This window comes from Balaenoptera borealis, assembly GCF_965194805.1.
Source record: "Balaenoptera borealis genome assembly, chromosome: 3".
Taxonomy (NCBI): Eukaryota; Metazoa; Chordata; class Mammalia; order Artiodactyla; family Balaenopteridae; genus Balaenoptera; species Balaenoptera borealis.
In genome coordinates, this window is record NC_138866.1 from 47,515,984 (window position 1) to 47,536,905 (window position 20,922).

At 38.3% G+C, this 20,922-nt stretch overlaps 1 long non-coding RNA gene across 1 annotated transcript in view; it reads left to right on the forward strand.

The window, feature by feature from the left end:
* Positions 1-20,922, forward strand: part of LOC309625416 — a 54,819-nt gene that overhangs the window by 25,430 nt on the left and 8,467 nt on the right. The gene's annotated exons all lie outside the window — the stretch shown is intronic.

The following is a 20,922-nucleotide window of genomic DNA, read 5'->3' on the forward strand; positions in this document are numbered from 1 at the left end:
GTTAAGGAGAACAACTTTGGGAAATACTAGCTTAAACAAAATTAAACAAGTTTCTTTATTGAAGGATTTCTATGAGCCTTCAATATATATTCATATTCATTATGATTCATTGTGAATCTTCAGTAGAATGTTATTTTTTTCCAAATTTATTTGACCAGGAGATCTCCCCTCACTTTTTAGTAGTACAACTATTAGCATTTGAAGAACTGTTTATGGGGTTTATGAAATTCCAATCTTGAGAAAAAACCAGGAAGCTCCAAACTGACTTTGATTTGAAGAGTCTCCAGGACTTTCTGATGGCCACCTCAAAATGAATGACAGGTCTAACTCTTAGTTTTGTTTTATTTTGTTTTCATCTTTCCCTTTGGATTTTGGGTCTGGGCAGTGGGTTCCAAAGCCTAGAATGGCTCCCGAAGAGATCCATTCTCCCTGAGGGCTTTGGACCATAGCCAGTGTGTAGCTGATTGGCTCTACTGGAGTTGTGTAAAATATGCAGTGTGGTCTAGTGCTTGAGAGCACTAGTTCTGGAGCTGTGCAACTTGGATAAGTTACTTTATCTGTGTCTCAAATTCCTCACCTGTAAAATGGGGATCATAATAGCTTCTAACCCATGCGGTTATGTGAGGATTCGATGACATAATACTTTAAAAGCACATAAAACAGTACTTGGCACACAGTAAATGCTAACAGCCATTAGCTATTATTGGGTCTGGACTTCAGTCTCTGAGGCTGCCCTATACATGGAGATGGTAGGAAGGGAAGCTCTTTGTCTCTGCATTTGCCCAAGTGGGAGGCTCTCAACTGGTGGATTCAGTCTAAGTGTAAATTAGCAACAAAATTTTCTCGCAAATGCAATCTTGCCCCTCAAAACTGATCACACATAAACAGCATCATTAGGGAATGCCTGGAAACATATGCTTTCTTCTCAGAAAAGGTAAGCATTTGTTTCTATCTGAATGAAATATGATACCTGGCTTATATGATTATTTATGGCACTGTACCTTTGTGTTTACGAAATGTTCAAGAAGCACAGATCATCTTCATAGAAAATAAAAGTATCCATAAGGCTGAATAAGTTTTCCTCATCTCATCTCACTATGACCTTCAGAACTTGCTTATTCAACTTAATAGTTACTGGTGCTGGTATACAAATTGTGGGCTGCTTCTTTCTGATCCAGCTTCAGCAGTACAACTTTGAATGGGGGAGAATCCAGGGCTTCTGGCCCATTCTGGAATGATATCAGGTCATCTAAAGTTTAGAGGATATCTATGAAGACAGGAATGGAAAACACATTCTGCTTACTCCCACTACGTTCGGCTAAAGTTAAGCTCATATGTATTTTTTTGCCAGATAATACCATCTAATGGTGGTCTATGTTGAGATAACCTGATTTATTTTAACTGAGTTAAATGAACTCAATAAATCCAACAATTTAATGAGTTTAACTAAAGCTATGTATCAGTTCTCACATTTTCCCCGAGCAAATGTGAATGAAAGAGTCATAGCATTATCTCTTTCATGGATGGAAAACGAGACAACGACAAAAAGGAAAACAAATTTCGCTATGAACAGTCATTAAAGAACTCTTCATCGATTCATAATCTGCACTTATCATTGATTTACTTTGCTCTTAACATTGGATTATTTTCTTTTCTCTCATATCTTTCTAGGTAATGTATGACTGCACATATAAATAGTTGGAATGAAATGCTTTAATATGTTAATAGTTTATATTAATGTTTAATATGTTAATAATTAAAATCATGTTTAGTAATTCAGAAGTTTAGGTCGTATAGGTTATCTCTGCTGGGTTCTAGATCAGTGATGTTATTTAAGTGGGTTTCCTTGAAGAAATCACAGGATAGCTAAAATATTAAGATTCTTGGTTTACAGCTGGAAGTTAGATAAACACAGTATGGTAACATCAGTTATCTTCTAAAGATCCAACACTTGGATTGAGCAGTCCTTATTAACATAAAATAAGAAAACTAGTGAATTTATTTGCAGTTTGATGAAAAATAGTCCTTGGGTTATGAAAGATGAGAAGATGTTATCCTAAGATTTCCCCGGGGGAACTAAGACTTGTTTAACTAAATACCTTGGGTTGAAGGGAATATATACCAATAAAATTGGAAGTTATTTATGGTAGGTAAATTATAATATGTAACTATATATATAATCATTAACTGATTAAGAAAATTATAATTAATAAAGCAAGCAAGGAAGCAAAGTCCTAATGTCCCATAAATAAATGTATATTAATCATTCCACAAGATGATATAATCCATCAACAATCCTTAGTCTTGCTGAATCTCTCTGTCACCCCCAAGGTCAAAGCAGTTTGAGGATAGATTCTGTACCTAAGGATGCTAGAGTCATATTTAGATTAAAAGCTAGAAACAAAAATTCCACTTCTTGGTGTAAATCTTAGAGAAAATTGCACATGTACACCTAAAGTAATGCACAAGGAAGTTCACTGCAGCAGTATGATCTATAATATTTGAAAGTTTACAATTTTAAAATGCCCACCAGTAGGTGAAATGGATGAACAAATTATAGAGTATTCTCATAATGGAATATGACCAATAGTTAAACTGAAAAAACTAGATCTATATTATGAATCTTGAAAAAACAATATTAAGTGACAAAAACATGTTGCAGGCTGATACTTGATGGTGTGATAAGACTTGGATAACTTATTGTAAAATTTGTTTAAGATGCACAAAACCATACTGTGTGTTATTTGTGGATGTATACTTTTCATATACATATATTTGTATATATTTCACATACATATGCTTTTCATATATATGAAGTTACCTTTTCATTAGTATATAGTAAATTCAGGAAAGTAGTTGCTTCCAGGAGGGAAGGAGAATAGCTTCGGGAAAGGATATAAAAGGGACTTCAACTGTATGTGTAATGTTTTGTTCTTAAAGAGCAAATATATTAATCGTATGTTAAATTTTTAAAATTCTGAGTGGTAGGTAAGGTATCATTGTATAATACTCTGCACTTCACATGTACTTAAAATATTTCATAATAAAAAAAGGATTAAGCCATAGGTACAGGCTCTTTTAGACTCACTACTGTTATTCCACCTTTAAAGGATAAGGAAACAGAAAGTCTTTTTCCGAGGAGGATACATTTGCCTAGCCAAAGCCAAGAGACAATCCAATCTCTTCTCTTGGACAGAAGAGACAAGATATTTTATTATTGCTCCAAGACAAGTTTGCAATCTGGAAGGACTTCTAGTTAATAGTTAATACTCTTCTAGGAGTGTTACTTTGGGGAATTCAAGTAATGCACTGTTGTTTGTAAATAAACTTGAGTCTGATCTTTTATCCAAGTTTATGTGTGCTTGGGTGAGCCCTGACTAATTTCCCTGGCCCTGGTCTTTCCCAGCTTTTCCCAGCTGGCCCTCAGCTCTCTCCATCAGCAAACAGAGCGCCGCTGACTCCGGCAGGAAGTCCCTAACCAGCTTCTCTCCCTGCCTCACCACCTCTGTCTGGCCCATCTTGATAAGGACCCCGTTTTCCTGCCAGATTAACGCATGACAAGGCATGTGTGTGTGTGTTTGTGTGTGTGTGTGTGTGTGTGTGTGTGTGTGTGTGTGTGTGTGTGTGTGTGTGTCTGTCCCTAGAGATTCTGTCCACGCCTGACTGACTCTCCACACCTGAAGCTGGCTCCAGCCCCAAACCTTCAAGTCCTCTCTTGCTGCCAATAATTCAGCTGTTTCTCTTCATGAGCTCCCAGGATTCTACTGCATTTGGGAAAAATACATTTCTCTTGCATTTGGCTTGGCCGGCACTGCCCCAGCCAAGGCCAGATCTCCTGGTATTAGATGTTCTCCTCACAGCCTGGACTTCTCCTTTGAGGTCTCATCACAGCTGCAGTTAAATAATTCATTTCACAATTAGTTTAATGTTTGCTTCCTCATCTCTAATGTAGGCTCCCATGAGGGCTTGGACTATGTTGCCGACATGGCGAGCAGCACCACGATTAACGAATGACTGAGTGAAAGCAAACTTTGTTTATACACAGAAAATTGTATATGTATATTTTAAGAATAAAAGTGGAATGTCCTAAAAAAAAGTTTCAAAAAATTTTGAAAATATATTCAGAAAATAGCTGATTATAATGAACTCTTTATGCAAATACTTCTCTGTGAGTGTAAATAGTGATTAACATTTTGCCGTATTTCATCTTTTTTTAATCTATCCTTTTCTTTGCTGAAGTATTTAAAGCAAATCCTAGATGTCATGACACTTCATCCCTAAATACTTCGGTACAGTATAAACGTGAAATACAGCTCCACACAAAAAGCTCATTTTCCTAATTGCACATAACAAAATTGAGAACAATCTTTCCATCTAATATTCAGTGTGCTTTCAGTTTTTCTGATTGCCTTTCTACAATTGTAAAAAAATTCTTTCTACAGTTGCTTAGATTCAGGATTGACTTTTTTTAAACCATTTTTAAAAATTGAAGTATAGTTAATTTACAATGTTGTGTTAGCTTCTGGTGTACAGCAAAGTGATTCAGTTATATATATACATATGTATGTATGTATGTATATATATTCTTTTTCAGATTCTTTCCATTATAGGTCATTACAAGACATTGAATATAGTTCCCTGTGCTATACAGTATGTCCCTGTTGTTTATCTGTTTTATACATAGTAGTGTTTATATGTTAATCCCAAACTCCTAATTTATCTCCCCCTCCTCATCACCCCATTATGCCCTTTGGCAACCATAAATTTGTTTTCTATATCTGTGAGTCTATTTCTGTCTTGTAAATAAGTTAATTTATATCATTTTTTAGATATAAAATATCACATGTAAGTGATATTATATGATATTTGTCTTTCTCTGTCTGACTTACTTCACTTAGTATGATAATCTCCATGTCCATCCATGTTGCTGCAAATGGCATTATTTCATTCTTTTTTACAAGATTGACTTTTTGACAAGACTATTTCATAGGTGGTGCCACATCCTTTAGATTGCAGCAGCTGAGGAGGGTCACCGTAGCTAATTGTCCCACTGTTAGTGTTGGCAAGATTTATCTGTGTGGTGAAGGTAACAGCCTAGTCTCTCCAATATAAAGTTTTTCTTTCCTCCTTATAACCAATAAGTAATCAATGCTTGGCACCCTGCAAATATCTAGTTCCCACTGACCTTTCTTCTAGAGTTTTAGCACTTGTTGATGACCACAGCCTGAATTAATTACTTCATTAGGGATCGTAGAATAGATGTTTTTGGATTTTATCATTCCTTTATACACTTAGCAGCTCTAAACATTCAGTAACGTGGTGCTTTCTGGCATCTATTATGGCTACGTGGATATTTAGAAATAGAACTTGTGTAGGAAAGGCACTATAAATGTGCCAATTCTTCCCCTTTCATTGCCATTGTAGAAAGAGAGTTCATGTACAAGCTAATTCCAATGGACACAGATGATTTTTTGAGGGCTTTTTTGAGTATTTTACAAATTCCTGGATTTTTAAATATTTAGTATGATTTCAGTCAGTCTTGATTCTTTTTGATTCGCAAGCTGACTGTGGAGAACACATTCAAGTGGGCTCCCTCATTCTTTATAATTGACTGTGTTCATCTTTAAAACACTTCATTACTTTCTGGCACAACAGAATGCTCAGGGTCATGCTATACATTCCCTTCCTTCCTTCCTTCCTCTCTCTGTCTTTTTTTCTCTGCAAAACTTAGTCATTCCTCCAAGAATCCTTTTTAGTGTTTTTGTTTTTTATTTCTGGGAGTGGGGATGGTATTTAGAGATCTAACTCTAAGTATTGCAAATGATCATTGTTATTGGATTTTTCAGTGGTCAGAGGCAGAAAATATACTTTAAAAATTATGAGGTCATACTGATATTTCCAGTAAAAATATGATTACAGAATTCTTACTTAAATTGTTTAATTTTATTCTAGTATCTATTTTTAACCTAAAAATGTTGTTTCCCTATAACATTATTGCTTATTTATTTTATCCTGCCATATATAAAAGTTTCAAAATAACAGTAATAACAATATGAATATTACTATTACTAACAAAACTAATAAATGATGCTGAAACTTATTGCAGTTACTGACTATATCCCATCAAGTATATGTGGTCAAACAACTGTGTTCTGAAGTTACTTGAAGTTTTGCCTTTCTCTGTGAAGTTATGTTACCAATATGACATACAATTAGTTTCATTTATTCCAATTTGCTTTCAGTCTATAGAGATTTCTCTTTTCATTTTGACTTAATTTTATTGTTTGAATGGGTTAAAAGAAGTACATGTCTCCTGGTCAAAGTATAACAAGGTATCTTAAGAGAAATATTGCCTCCATCCCTGATCCTTCCATTCTGTTTCCTACCTCTTCTATGTGTAACAATTTTTATTAACTTTTGATTTAAACTTTTAGTGTTTATACTGTGAAAATATAAGGACATATATATGTATATATGTATTCCCCTTTGTTACCTAAAATATAGGATATTAACACGCTATTCTTCACTTTGCTTTTTAAAATAATAACTTAATAATATGTCCTGAACATCATTCTATATCACTAAATCAAGTGCTGTCTTAATTATTTTTTATAGCTGCATAGATTCAACTATGTGGAGGCACTTTGTTTTTATATTTAAACCAGTATCCCATTGATGGACATTTGAGTTGATTCCAATCTTCTGCTATTATAAATAATGTCACAATAAATAATTTGTGTATATATAATTTTTTCCTTTGGGATACATTTTTAAAAGTGGGATGACTGGGTCAAGGGTAAATATATATCATTCTTCTAGTTATTGCTAAATGCTCCTCTTCAGGGGTTGCACAATTATGCATTCCCACCAACAGTGTATAAGAGTTCCAGTTCCTAGGATAGAAAGCCCAGAGATAAACCCACGCACATATGGTCACCTTATCTTTGATAAAGGAGGCAAGCATATACAGTGTAGAAAAGACAGCCTCTTCAATAAGTGGTGCTGGGAAAACTGGACAGGTACATGTAAAAGTATGAAATTAGAACACTCCCTGACACCATACACAAAAATAAACTCAAAATGGATTAAAGACCTAAGTGTAAGGCCAGACACTATCGAACTCTTAGAGGAAAACATAGGCAGAACACTCTATGACATAAATCACAGCAAGATCCTTTTTGACCCAGCTCCTAGAGAAATGGAAATAAAAACACAAATAAACAAATGGGACCTAATGAAACTTAAAAGCTTTTGCACAGCAAAGGAAACCATAAACAAGATGAAAAGACAACCCTCAGAATGGGAGAAAATATTTGCAAACGAAGCAACTGACAAAGGATTAATCTCCAAGATTTACAAGCAGCTCATGCAGCTCAATAACAAAAAAGCAAACAACCCAATCCAAAAATGGGCAGAAGACCTAAATAGACATTTCTCCAAAGAAGATATACAGATTGCCAACAGACACATGAAAGAATGCTCAACATCATTAATCATTAGAGAAATGCAAATCAAAACTACAATGAGATATCATCTCACACTGGTCAGAATGGCCATCATCAAAAAATCTAGAAACAATAAATGCTGGAGAGGGTGTGGAGGAAAGGGAACACTCCTGCACTGTTGGTGGGAATGTAAATTGATACAGCCACTATGGAGAACAGTATGGAGGTTCCTTAAAAAACTACAAATAGAACTACCATACGACCCAGCAATCCCACTACTGGGCATATACCCTGAGAAAACCATAATTCAAAAAGAGTCATGTACCAAAATGTTCATTGCAGCTCTATTTACAATAGCCAGGACATGGAAGCAACCTAAGTGTCCATCATCGGATGAATGGATAAAGAAGATGTGGCACATATATACAATGGAATATTACTCAGCCATAAAAAGAAATGAAATGGAGGTATTTGTAGTGAGGTGGATGGAGTTAGAGTCTGTCATACAGAGTGAAGTAAGTCAGAAAGAGAAAAACAAATACAGTATGCTAACACATGTATATGGAATCTAAGGGGAAAAAAAAAAAGGTCATGAAGAACCTAGTGGCAAGACGGGAATAAAGACACAGACCTACTAGAGAATGGACTTGAGGATATGGGGAGGGGGAGGGGTAAGATGTGACAGGGTGAGAGAGTGGCATGGACATATATACATTACCTAATGTAAAATAGATAGCTAGTGGGAAGCAGCCGCATAGCACAGGGAGATCAGCTCGGTGCTTTGTGACCACCTAGAGGGGTGGGATAGGGAGGGTGGGAGGGAGGGAGATGGAAGAGGGAAGAGATATGGGAACATATGTATATGTATAACTGATTCACTTTGTTATAAAGCAGAAACTAACACACTATTGTAAAGCAATTATACTCCAATAAAGATGTTTAAAGAAAAAAAAAAAAAGAGTTCCAGTTCCTCCACAACAGAAGAAATTGTAGGAGTTTGGATTTTTGTCAATCTGTTGGTAGAGAAATAATATCTCATTGTATTTTTTTTTAACATCTTTATTGGAATATAATTGCTTTACAATGGTGTGTTAGTTTCTGCTTTATAACAAAGTGAATCAGCTATATATATACATATATCCCCATATCTCCTCTTTTTATTTATTTATTAAAAAAATTTTTTTAACATCTTTATTGGACTATAATTGCTTTATTTTTTTATCTCATTGTATTTTAATTTTAATTTTTATTAGTGTGAGTGAGGTTGAAATCTTTTCCTATGTTTAAAGGTCATATGTTTTTATTTTTCTAGAAATTACCTATTCATGGCTCTTCCAAATTTTCTATCAGGTTGTCAATCATTTCCCCCGCAGTTTTACGGAGATATCATTGACATATAACATTGTGTAAGTTTAAGATGTACAAGGTGATGATCTGACACATATATATTGCAAAATGACTAGTATAATAAGATTAGTTAACACCTCCATCACCTCACATAATTACTATTTTGTTGTTGTTGTGAGAACATTTAAGATCTACTTGCTTAGCAACTTCCAAGAACATACTATAGTATTGTTAACTATAGTCATCATGCCGTGCATAGATCACCTTATAACTGGAGGTCTGTACCCTCATTCCTCCACCCAGGTTGCCAGTCTTTTTTTCTCAGTCTATAATATAGACTCTAGATCTTTATATATTACAGAGATTAGCTCCATGATAAACATCGCAAACACTTTCCCCAATTTGTCCTTTGTCTTTTACCTTAACTTATGAACCTTTTTGTCATGTGAAGGCTTTTTTTAATCTTATTGTGCCTGGATATTGAGTCCTAGATAGGAAGATTTTCCTTACTCCGAAGTTTTAAATGAATTCACTCATGTTTTCTTTTAATACTAATATGGGTTATTTTTGTACTTTTAGACCCTTGATCCATTTAGAATGTATGCTGGTATATGGTATGAAATATGGATCCAATTTTACCTTTGTTTACATGGCTATTCATTCTAAAATTTCTAAGTCAAAAATTTTTTAATTAAAAAGAATATTTTAAAGTCCATCTTTTCTCCCCTGATTTGAAATGCCATCTATATCATTTATTACATTTCCATATCAATTTGGCTCTATTTTTGTACTTTCTATTGTTCCATTGGTCTGTCTTTTCATGTACCAGTACCATACAATTGAATTATAGAGGCTTTTATAATATGTTTTAATATTTGATAGGGGTTGTGTTTCCCCCTTCACCCCCATATTGCTCATCCTTTTCAGGCTCTTGCTCTTCTGGCTATTCTTGCTGGTTTATTTATTTATTTTTTAGCATGAAGTTTAGAATTCATTTATCTAGCTCCAGAAAAGAAATCTGATGTTATTTTTTTTATCGGGATGGCATTCCATTTATTAAATAACTTAAAACTGGTATCTTTTTCACATTGAGTCTTCCTATCCAGAAAACAATATGTCTTTCGATATGATCTGGCTTACTTGTATATAATTTTTAAAAACAAAAAGGGACAATATTTTGTAATTTGCCTTTTCATTTTATTAACTGTATATCTTGGAGATGTTCTATCCCAATATACACAGATTCATCTCATTTTTTTAAGGCTATGAAGTATTCCCTTATATGAATGCACCACAACTTTTTTGTGTCCTTTTGAGGGACATTGTTTTTGCTACTATAAATATGCTACGATGAAAGTTTCTAGACATGCATGGGCAAGTATCTTTGCAGAATCAATTCCTAAAAGGGGAATTTCTGAGCCACAGTGTATGCACACATTCAGAGTTTTGCCAAATTGCCTTCCAAGAATTATATTATTTCTCACTCCAACAAAGGTTACATGAGAATGCCTGTTTTCTCACATGCTTGCCAATACTGTATAGAATCAACGTTTTTAATCTTTATAATCTGATGCTTTAATCACATTGGCAGCAGCTCACCTCAGTCAGCTTCTCTAGTCCCCACTGAGCCTACATGTGAAATGACTGAACAGAAGTCACTGGGAGTGCTCTGCCTAGGGGTATGTTTGAAACTATTACATGGATTTTCATGGCACCTGGGGAACCCTGGGAGATGAATATGCCTCAGAGCTTTACTAACCAGGAGTGAGGAAGTTTTTATCTTCCAATTTCCCATCCACCAGTGGATTGAATACTGCTCTCAGGGTCACCAATTCTGACGCTTCTGGCTCGGCCTGCAAGCTTGCTCCCTGGCCAGGGGGAGAATCACAGGTGTTCTCAGTCATCAGTGAGGTGAACGCTGAGAGGGTAGGATGGGGCACCAACAGTGTCAGCTGGAGATCTCTGTCAGGAAACCACACTTCACGCCCAAAGAAGCAAAATAAAATAATTCTTATATTGCCGCAGAGGGTAGAACACAGTACAGAAACAGATGTAAGATGTAGAGCTCTTGGAACGGGTATAAATAAAATGTTACAGGATTGTGCGAATGGAGAGGGGAGGGGATGAGAATGACAGAGAGAGAGAAACCATTCACTGAGTTTAAAAAAAAAAAAAAAAGGTCTACAGCAGGCACTGTGCAAACCTTCTCAGTAATCTATTGATAATGGTTTGGTGCTTAAAGTCAACTTTGAGCAATTCCAAATCGCCTTGGGGCAAGGACACTGTGAGATAAGCAGACTCTGGGAGAGTGAACAGTGAGGGGAGCATTTCGACTGGACAAGAAGAAAGGTGATTCTCTTAACCGCACCTGGTGAAGGGTTTTCATTAACTCCTTAGACAGGAGAAGTTGTAAGTTTTTGTAAGAACCTCATTGTACATTTTTATACAGTTTATGGGATGTTTTAAACTAACCCCAGGGCTTCCCTGGTGGCGCAGTGGTTGAGAATCTGCCTGCCAATGCAGGGCACACGGGTTCGAGCCCTGGTCTGGGAAGATCTCACGTGCCGCGGAGCAACTGGGCCCGTGAGCCACAACTACTGAGCCTGCGCGTCTGGAGCCTGTGCTCCGCAACAAGAGAGGCTGCGACAGTGAGAGGCCCGCGCACCGCGATGAAGAGGGGCCCCCACTTGCCGCAACTAGAGAAAGCCCTCGCACAGAAACGAAGACCCATCACAGCCAAAATAAATAAATAAACTAACCCCAGTCATTCTCAACTAATTCTTCTATGATTTTCATATACAGCTCTGAGTAAAGGAACTACTGTAGGCATTGTTGTTGTTATTATTTATTTGTTTGTTTAGTTATTTAAATGTTCATTACATTCTTTCATTTCAAGAGGTAAACTACTTCCCAAAAGGTGGTACAGGCTCTGGACTCAAACTGCTTGCATTTGAAGCCCGTCTCTATAATTGCTCAGCTGGATGACCTTGAGCAACTTTCCGAACTTCTCTGAGCTTCTGCTTCCTCATCCGTAAGATAAGGAACCTACCGCTTAGGAATGTGGTGAAGATGAAAGGAGCCAAGTCTACTTAAATGCCTGGCATGTTATGAGTACGCCATAGACATCAGGTGTTTTGTTAGAATAACAGTTCTCGGAAGCCTCAATTATGGAAGTCAAGGTTCAGGTACTCCAAATAAATACAACTGGTGAAACAGGTCTCCTGGCAGAAGTCTGCTTCATCAAGCCCATCTGTGCCTGAGCACGCCCATGCTAAAGGCAGGGACAGACTGGTGAGTCTGGGTGTCAGTATTTCACATTTTCTTCTTGGCCTGTGGACACACTCAAAGTCACGTGTTTGAAGAGGAAAAGACTCCAGGGCTGTAAGTTTTTATTGGCCTAATAAAAGTAGAGGCTTGTCCTGAGGAAAGGGCACCTAAAGAGGTCCAGAGCAGCATGCTTTGTGAAAACTGGCTGAAGAGGTACTTCACTTCTACAATAAACAGCCAGGCTGCTTTTGTCACCTGGTGAGGAACTCTGTCCTATGCATGCAAAAATGCCCCTGGTGAAAATAAAAGGACTGTATCATGAGCATCAAATGCACAGTACTTCCTGGCATATTTAACGCCTTTCAAAAAGAAAAGAAAACAAAAATAAACAAATAAACAAACCCCAAAGAATTCCCTGGATGATTATTGCAAGAATATAATTCTTTGCCATTAATTAGTATCTGGCTTATGATAGAGCTGTTTTTCCTAAGGAGTCATGCAATCTAAGAAACGGGCCCAACAAGAATGTGGGCTCCTTAGAAATAAAAGCCCGTGTAGAGCCCAAATATTTCATGCCTGTTCTTTCATGATAAACAACTTCGATGAAAGCTCTCACACTCGAATCCAATTCCTCTTGTGCCAACTTTTGTTCAGAGCGTGCTTCTCTCTCTCTCTCATTTCATCACTGAATAGAATGATTCTTAGGGCCAAAAGAAGTTATGGAAGCACTGTAATTTAGTTTTAATGTACTGAAGTTTCATGCTGAGATGACAAAAATCTTATCCACTTTAGGGTCTTTTCTATTCCACTCCTGGTAAGAGACACTTGGATAACTAACTGGATAGAAAGTTTTCTCATGGAAGATCATTTAAGATGTTAATGTCACAAGCCATTGAAGAAGAAAAAGTCTCATTCAGAAATGCCACATTTATACACTGAAAATCTTGTTTTTTATCCATATATACTTTATGGAAGATAATTCTGGAGGTCAGATAATGTGAATATCTAGGATGGAGTTGCCCATCAGAATTTAAGGGCAGTGGGTTGGGATGCTTATGGGGGAAGTTCCTGTGAGAGGAATTTTGTTTGTGGCAAGTCTGGGAAGATCAGGACACCGATCTGTAAAAAGACCAGCCTCCTTAAGACATCTTTACTGGCAAAACACATTTTTCCTTAGGAAGAGCAATGAGCTATTGCATGACAGCAATGAGAAGAAAAGGGAAACCATCTGAAAAAAATGGAAACTCACCAATTTTTGGTTTCTGCTCTGCTCACTGGGATACTGAGTTAATCAGTTTATAAGAAACTACTACTCTTGAACTGTAGTTGTTCTACAGAAAGTGGAAATACAGAACCTATTCTAATTACTGAGAGTCTGTTGCTATTTTGTTGTTGCTGTTGAATTCTTTTCCCTAGTTTATGTTTCAGGTATGAATAAAATTCCATGAATGGAATTTGGTAACATTCCATATTGAGTCATAAACAACACGTAGTCAAATCCCAGTTCTCGATGGGCTATTGATCCGAAGATTTATTTCCTAATAACCCTCCCCAACACACCCCCTTTGCTGCTCAAATGGTTAGTCCTATGGCTCCTTTAGTTCAGGTATTCCATGTGGTTTGTTCCTGCAGTTTTGAGGGGCTTCGTCCTCCACGTAGGATGGCCTTATGGAGACCGGGGCAACATGAGCCCCTGAATTCCATGCCTTCCAAGGCCAGTGTGTGGAGCACGCCACACTATTGTGTGTATGCAAAGGCTGTTGTCCAGTTGGGGAATAACACACAGCTGGGTTTATATTTGGTGTGCTGTCTACGAAAGTGGAGAGAGCCAGTAGCCTGGGCTAGAAAGTGGTAGTCAATTCATTATTGTAATCATCATGTCCCTGTAAATCATTTGTGCCCCTCATATGGGAAACTAGGCTTAAGTGGAGAATCTGGGGGTGAAGAAAATTTAAGGCAAGGAAATAAAAGGAAAATGTCAAAATCGGTGTCTAAGATAAGTCATTTTAGATTGGTTCTTATGGGTATAATTCCCAGGACTTTTTGGCAAACTTGAGAAACGTGGGGAATTAGAGGAGAAACAAGCGGGGCAAAGTGTCTGCAAAGTTCTACCAGTCCTTTAGGGCCAGAGGGAGGTTATTTTAGGATCAGAAATACGTGCTTTAAAAATGTGCCTATTTTTTGAGTTTGGATTTTCCATAATTATTTCCTATGTTCTCTTTTATTTAGTCAAGTTTTTTTTTTTAATGTCAATGATAAGCCACAACAGCAAAATCAAAAGCAGTATGAGTATATGTGTTTATTAGTATAAAAGACAATACTAAATCGATTTCGACTGGGTCAAGGAGAACTAAAGAATGAGGGTGGGTGTGTGTGTGTCTCTTCTTGAGTCAGAGCTTCAGTGGGAATTAACATGGAGAAAACGTATATGACTTCCTGCGGACTTTTATTTTCTGCTAAAATCTTGGAAGATTTGTGTTTTACTTATAAGGGAGGCTGTTTCCCATTAACAACACATATAATACTAAAGTTATATTTATAAACTGCTTAATAGAACTAGAAAAATAGGATGCTTAAAGAAATTTTACTTCGTGTTATCAAAGAAGAAATATTTTCTAGGTATCATTTGTATAAATCCAAGTTTTGGTATATTAAGTTTGCTAAAGAAAGATGGAAGGTAGTTACTCTTAGGTGGTTTTTCATCTGAAAAATCTTAGTCATAGATTTCAACTTGTTTCTATTTTACTTTTTCTTTTACCTGGAATAAACTTGACTTGCTTGGTTTATTAAAAGAAATCTTGTGTTTTTATAACTACTTGTCAGACAAAAAAATGGGCAGAACCATGACACTTCATACCATTTTATTGGTAGTTCTGCAAGGAAAAGATATCAGTAATAATATTACTAATGTACTAAAAATGTTTCCCCAGGATGTTTGACTTTTAAAACTAATTTAGGGACCTCCCTGGTGGCGTAGCGGTTAAGAATCTGCCTGCCGTTGCAGGGGACACGGGCTCCATCCCTGGTCTGGGAAGATCCCACATGCAGTGGAGCCACTAAGCCCTTGTGCCACAACTACTGAGCCTGTGCTCTAGAGCCCGCGAACCACAACTACTGAGCCCGTGCACCTAGAGCCCATGCTCCGCAACAAGAGAAGTCACCGCAATGAGAAGCCCACGCACCGCAACAAAGAGCAGTCCCCACTCACCACAACTAGAGAAAACCTGTGCGCAGCAACGAAGACCCAACACAGACAAAAATAAAATTAATTAATTAATTATTTTAAAAACCCAATTTATAACCTAAAATCTACAATATTTATTTAAAGTGTGAACTACAGTGTCACAATGGAGCCAAATAGCCTACTTTAATCATTCTCTTGGGAGAGACTTCCTTCTTTCCTCTTTCTACTCCACCTCCCAACCCTAAGCATTCTAAGTAAAAACCTACTGTATATTACTATGATTTAAAGGAGTGATTTATATTACATTACTCCTTTTCAGAAAGGATCTGGGGTGATTGCTTTTTTAGTAGAAGCTTTTGACAAAAACTGAATAATGAATAAAAAGAAATGTTGACGTTTTTAGCAAGGGTAGCAGTAAGTGGAGAAGAAAGAAAAGAGTCTGGCCATTAGAGGATGAAGACAGCCCTTTGGGCTGGGGATCCCATCCCTTGCAATTGCCTAAGCTTCTGAAGGAGGGAAATGGTGTTTGGTTTCCCCATGCAGAGCTTTGAGGTGTCTCACCCTCGGAACCCACATTCAGAAGAAAAGTGAGATAAGTACACAAACAACCGTTGTTCTAAACAAATCAGCAGTTGAGTGACTTTTAAAAGTTTAAGAGGCTATTTTCAAAAGAAATACAGCTGTAGTATTGTCAAGTATATAAACTGAATTCACTGCCAAGTAATATTCTATAATTTTAGTTACTGGTGATGATTCAAGTTTTTGCTGAAATGCTAGATATTTTTTGACCTTTAAATCATGTAACATGTTCTAACTAGTTTAAAAAGAACTGATTTTAAATTTGGGTGTATGTAAATTCTAGTTTTCTGATAACTGTTTGGTTTTGAGCGTATGTCACAGGAAAAGGAAGAAAAAAGAAGTTTTGCTCGGAATCAAGCCATTGTGGTTGTTTTACTCCCAAGGTGATATTCTTTAAGGACATGTAAAGGGGGTAAGGAAAAAAATCTTAAAAGCACCAGTGTTCACATAAGCAGTGCCTGAGTTGCTTCATTGAATGTAAAGCTGAGAAATCTCCTGATAACTGGTCATCAGTCCAAGTGTTGACAATCTATTCAGCTTACCGACATTTATATGAAGCCCAGAGAGCTGAAGAAAATCAAATCAGATTTTAAAGCAGTAAAAAGAATGACATAGTTAAAATATAAATGTCTTTCTTTAAAACTGCTCATTACTGGAGAAGAAAATATCAGATTGCTGAGAGATGAAATGTCTCAGGTCACTCATTGGACCTCTGTGGGCCTCTGTGCTCCTGGAGCTGCAGAGAGATGTAATTCCGTGACTCAGAGCATCACACATCAATGTCTCCCTCACGGGCCTTCCCAGAGCCAGAGGATGGTAATTCCCAGAGCCGACTGCATGAGGGGAGAAAACTTACCGCGGGGGAAGACTGATGTTTTGCAGTAAGTGTGAGCAATTGGCTGGAGGGAACAATTACTTTTATCTTTGCTACTGAGCCTTTGGATTCCGCCAAGGATATTTATGCTGCTTGGCAAAGACTGGATTTTAATTTCTTGGCAAAACAGACACACAGACATCTCTTTTACAACATCTAGTAAAATATCCTGCTTTGTAAACACTCATTCTGCAGGGTTTAAAAACTCCAGTGGGGGATTAAATCACATCTGCCTCCTGGAACCTTCAGAGAGGAAAGAATCCTTCTGGAAAAGAGAACGTTACAGCGGGAGTTAACAGAAAGGAGTCTCCTTTGTAAAGGTATTTGGTCTGTTTCCTCTTCTTGTGAGTGTTCTCACTGATTGAGAGACAGTTTCAATTCTTGAGGCCACTTAAAAAAATAGAGCAATACCCGCCCTCCCCCCCACCCCCCCCGGCCCCCCTTTTTGTTCCTCAGAAATTCTGGAGCACGACAGGTTCATCTTATCTTTCTTCCTGTCTGATGTGAACATGGCAGTGTAATTTCAGCTCTGGGAAGTCACTGAGACCACTGGAATGAGTGATTAGTGAAGTTATTAAGTGTCACTCAGGGCAGAATTTCCTGGAAAAGCCAGGCCAAGGATCCAGGCATAAGTGAGCTCCTGACACATGGTACTAAACAAAACGGACAGAAATAAAACTTGGAGTTCCTGAAACCAACGCCCTTCTCCTATGAGAAAGTGCTCTGACAAGGAAAAGTGTTTTGCATGGCGATGCAGATGGCCTCCTGGCTGTGGCCACGCGACTTAGGAAGAGGCGAGAGAAGGCGATGGACGTTTGATGCGGGCTTGTGATCAGTCCCTGAAAAGTTACTTTGTTCAAAGGGAAAGGTATTGGGTAGAAAAAATACCACGCTGATTTTTTTTTTTTTTTTGGTCTTCTAAGTGCTAGGTATCTGGTACTTGGCAACACGCAGCCTACCCACACGCCCCAAGTTACGTGGTATATGTTACAGGCAGTCATGAAGGTGATATCCCTTAATTCAGGTTCCGATACCACTAACAAGGATTTAAATTTTCATAGTTTAAGCCCCAGTTTGATAAGTACAAATATTCTTTACACTCAGCCATGACAACTCTATAATTTCTAATACAGAACAAGGATGATGAGAGAGAGTGTGTGTGTGTGTGTGTGTGTGTGTGTATCAAATAAATAAATATAACTCTCTGGTTTGATACCGGTGTCAGACGTTGTTAATTGATCACGCATTTTAATAAGCTTTCAGGATTCTTCTCAACAGAGTCTCCAGGGAGCTATCACCCAAAAGACTCCTTAAAAGGATGTAAGAGTGTGTCATGAAACAAGAGGCAGGAATACCGGAACGCCTTGACTTGGTCCAGAAGCAGAAGGCTGTTGGAACCTTTTCTTTTCCTTTCATCTCTGTTCCTCCATGAGCATTTAGGGTACGCAGAGTAATGACCCCCTGAGATGTCCTAATTCCTGGAACCCATGAAAATGCTATTTTACATGGCAAAAGGGACTTTGATGATATGATTAAGTTAAAGATCTTGAGATGGGGAGATTGTTCTGGATTATCCAGGTGGACACAGTTTAATCACAAGGGTCCTTAAAAGAGGGAGGCCGGGGCTCAGAGAAGAAGATGTGACAATGGAAGCATAGGTTATAGTGATGCAACCATAAGTCAAGGAATGCAGGCAACCTCTAGAAGCACACGGAAAAGGCAAGGAAATGGAATTTCTCCCAGAGCCTCCAGAAGGAATGCAGCCCTGCCAACCCATTTCAGACTTCTGATCTCCAGAACTGTAAAATAATACATTTGCTTCTTTAAGCCACTAAGTTTGTGGTAATTTGTTACCGCATCAATAGGACACGAATACAGCTTTTACTTCATTTAATCCATTGTCTACTGGCTGAGAGAATGGCTATTTTTTCCTGCTCCTCAGTTCACGTGGCAAAACATGGCCTCCCCAGGGCACCCAAGCTTACATGTCGCACACAGATTCTGACTCAACCCTCTTGGTTCCATTTCCAAATTCTAGAAAGAGAATGTGATCAGGTTGGCTGGGGTCAGAGGCTCCCCCTCTGGATGGTCAGCCAAAACCAGGGTGTAGGGTCACACAGAATAAGCAAGGCTGCCAGGAAACTACCCGCATGGGTGGGCTGGGCAACTCCAGAGAAGAGAAGCAGAGCAGACCTCTCAGTCGGGTATCTACTACACTGTTAATGCCTTCATTTATTGACTTCCTAAATCTGAAATTTTATTTTACAAATTCCATGTGTTGGAGGTATTGCAGATTGATCCCACCAATGGTTTCATGCCTCTCTCTATACCTTTTGGTAGTGTCCTTCTAACCAGATCTGACCTTGGCCACATGTCTTGCTTTGGCCGATGGGACAATAGCAAACAATGCAAATGGTCTTGTAAAAGTACTTGCAGATTTCTGCTTCTTCTCTTGGAGCCTTATCCCTGTCATAAGAGCAGGCCCAGGCCAGCCTACTGGAAGATGAGAGGCCATGTAGCACAGAACCAAGTCATCCCAGCTGAGCCCATCCTAGCCAGCTGGTCCCCACCCCACCTAAGTGCTGACCACAGATGCCTAAGCGCGCCCCACTAGCCCAGCTCAGATTAGCACAATTGCCGAGCCAACCCCTAGACTCACGAGCAAGAATAGATGTTACTGTTGAATGCCACTGAGGTTTCATGGTTGTTACACAGCATTACTGTGGCAATAGATAATTGATATTTCCTTAATTCAATTGCCCTCAAGGCTGATTCTAATTATCTTAGACAAAAATTGGCTTTCAGCATCTCAGCCAGAGATCAGACCTGAAGTACCAGAAGAGTAAGAAGGCAGATTAATGTTTTTTTGCAGGTCTCCTATTTATCCAGTCCCCTGGCCCTATGCTAAGTGCTCTCACAAAGCCTACCTCATTAGAGCCTCATAAACACTCTGTGAGGTGGGTTTGTTTATAGATGAGGAAATTGAAGCTCAATGAGAGTTAAGTAACTTGCTCAAAGTTGCTTCCATACTATATCCAAGAGTGCAGATTTGATCCCAGCTCTGTCTGTTGCAAAGCCTCCTCCTGACCTCAGCCCACTGTTCGGGGCCCAGCATGTAGATGGTAGCAAATAAAAATATAGGATTCTTAAGTTTGAACTTCCAGTAAAAAATAATTTATTGTTTATTGGAAGTTCAAATTAATCAATGTCCTGTATTTTACCTGGCAAACCTACCAATGTGAAGCTCACTTTTTGGTAAGGGAGAGATCTATAGTAAGTATGGCAGGTCTCATTCCATCCTAGTAAGAATACATTTGAAAATAACCAATTGTTATACCTGCAGAAGTCATGCATGCTCCGAGGGCTTACAAGGGAAGGAGGCTGAGGCCTTACTCTCACACTCCCAAGAGCCTCTTTGTAAGTTTTGTGAAAGCAGAGTCATAGGATCGGATTTTCTAGCAGAAGAATAGCTGCATTAGAATGGGGAACCATTTTTTGAGGAAGTGACATCTGAGATGAGATCTTATAAGAAAAAGGAGCTAGCCATGCAAGGATCTAGAGGAAGAACACACTAGGAAAAGAGAATGCTCTTGTGGCAAAGGTATTTGAGAAATAAAAGTAATGCTAGTACTGCTGAGATGGAACCGAAATGGGAGAGGGGTAAGATGTGGCCCGAGGGGCAGGGTCAGGTCGTGGAGTGCTCTGTAGGCCATGGTGAAGGAGAACTGTATTCTCAGTGGGATGGATAAATATTGGAGAGCTTTAAATATAGGAGGAATGTGATCTGATTTTTAGTACTAAGGGTCACTGTGGATGTTATGTGAAGAGACCATGAGCCAGTGCAGGGTGAGTGTGGTTGACAAAAGCAGAAGTAAGGGGACCAGTTAGAAGACTATTGCAGTAGTTCCTGAGAGAGATAGGAGATGGGGACAAGGGTGCAAGAGTGGATGGATTTGGGGTATGTTAGTGGGGTGGACCTAGAAGTACTTGCTGATGGATTACAGGTAGGGAGTGAGAAAAAATGAGGAATGAAAGCAGATTTTGGCTTGAGCAGCGCAGTCGATGCGGTGCAATTTAATAACATGGGGAAGCCTGTGGAAGGAACAGGGTTGGAGTGGAAGAATAGGGTTCTGCTTTGACCATGTTAAGTCTGAGATGTTTAAGAGACACCCGAGAGGGACTAACAGGGAGTCAGCTGAACTGTCATTCTCTCCTTCCCTTGTCTG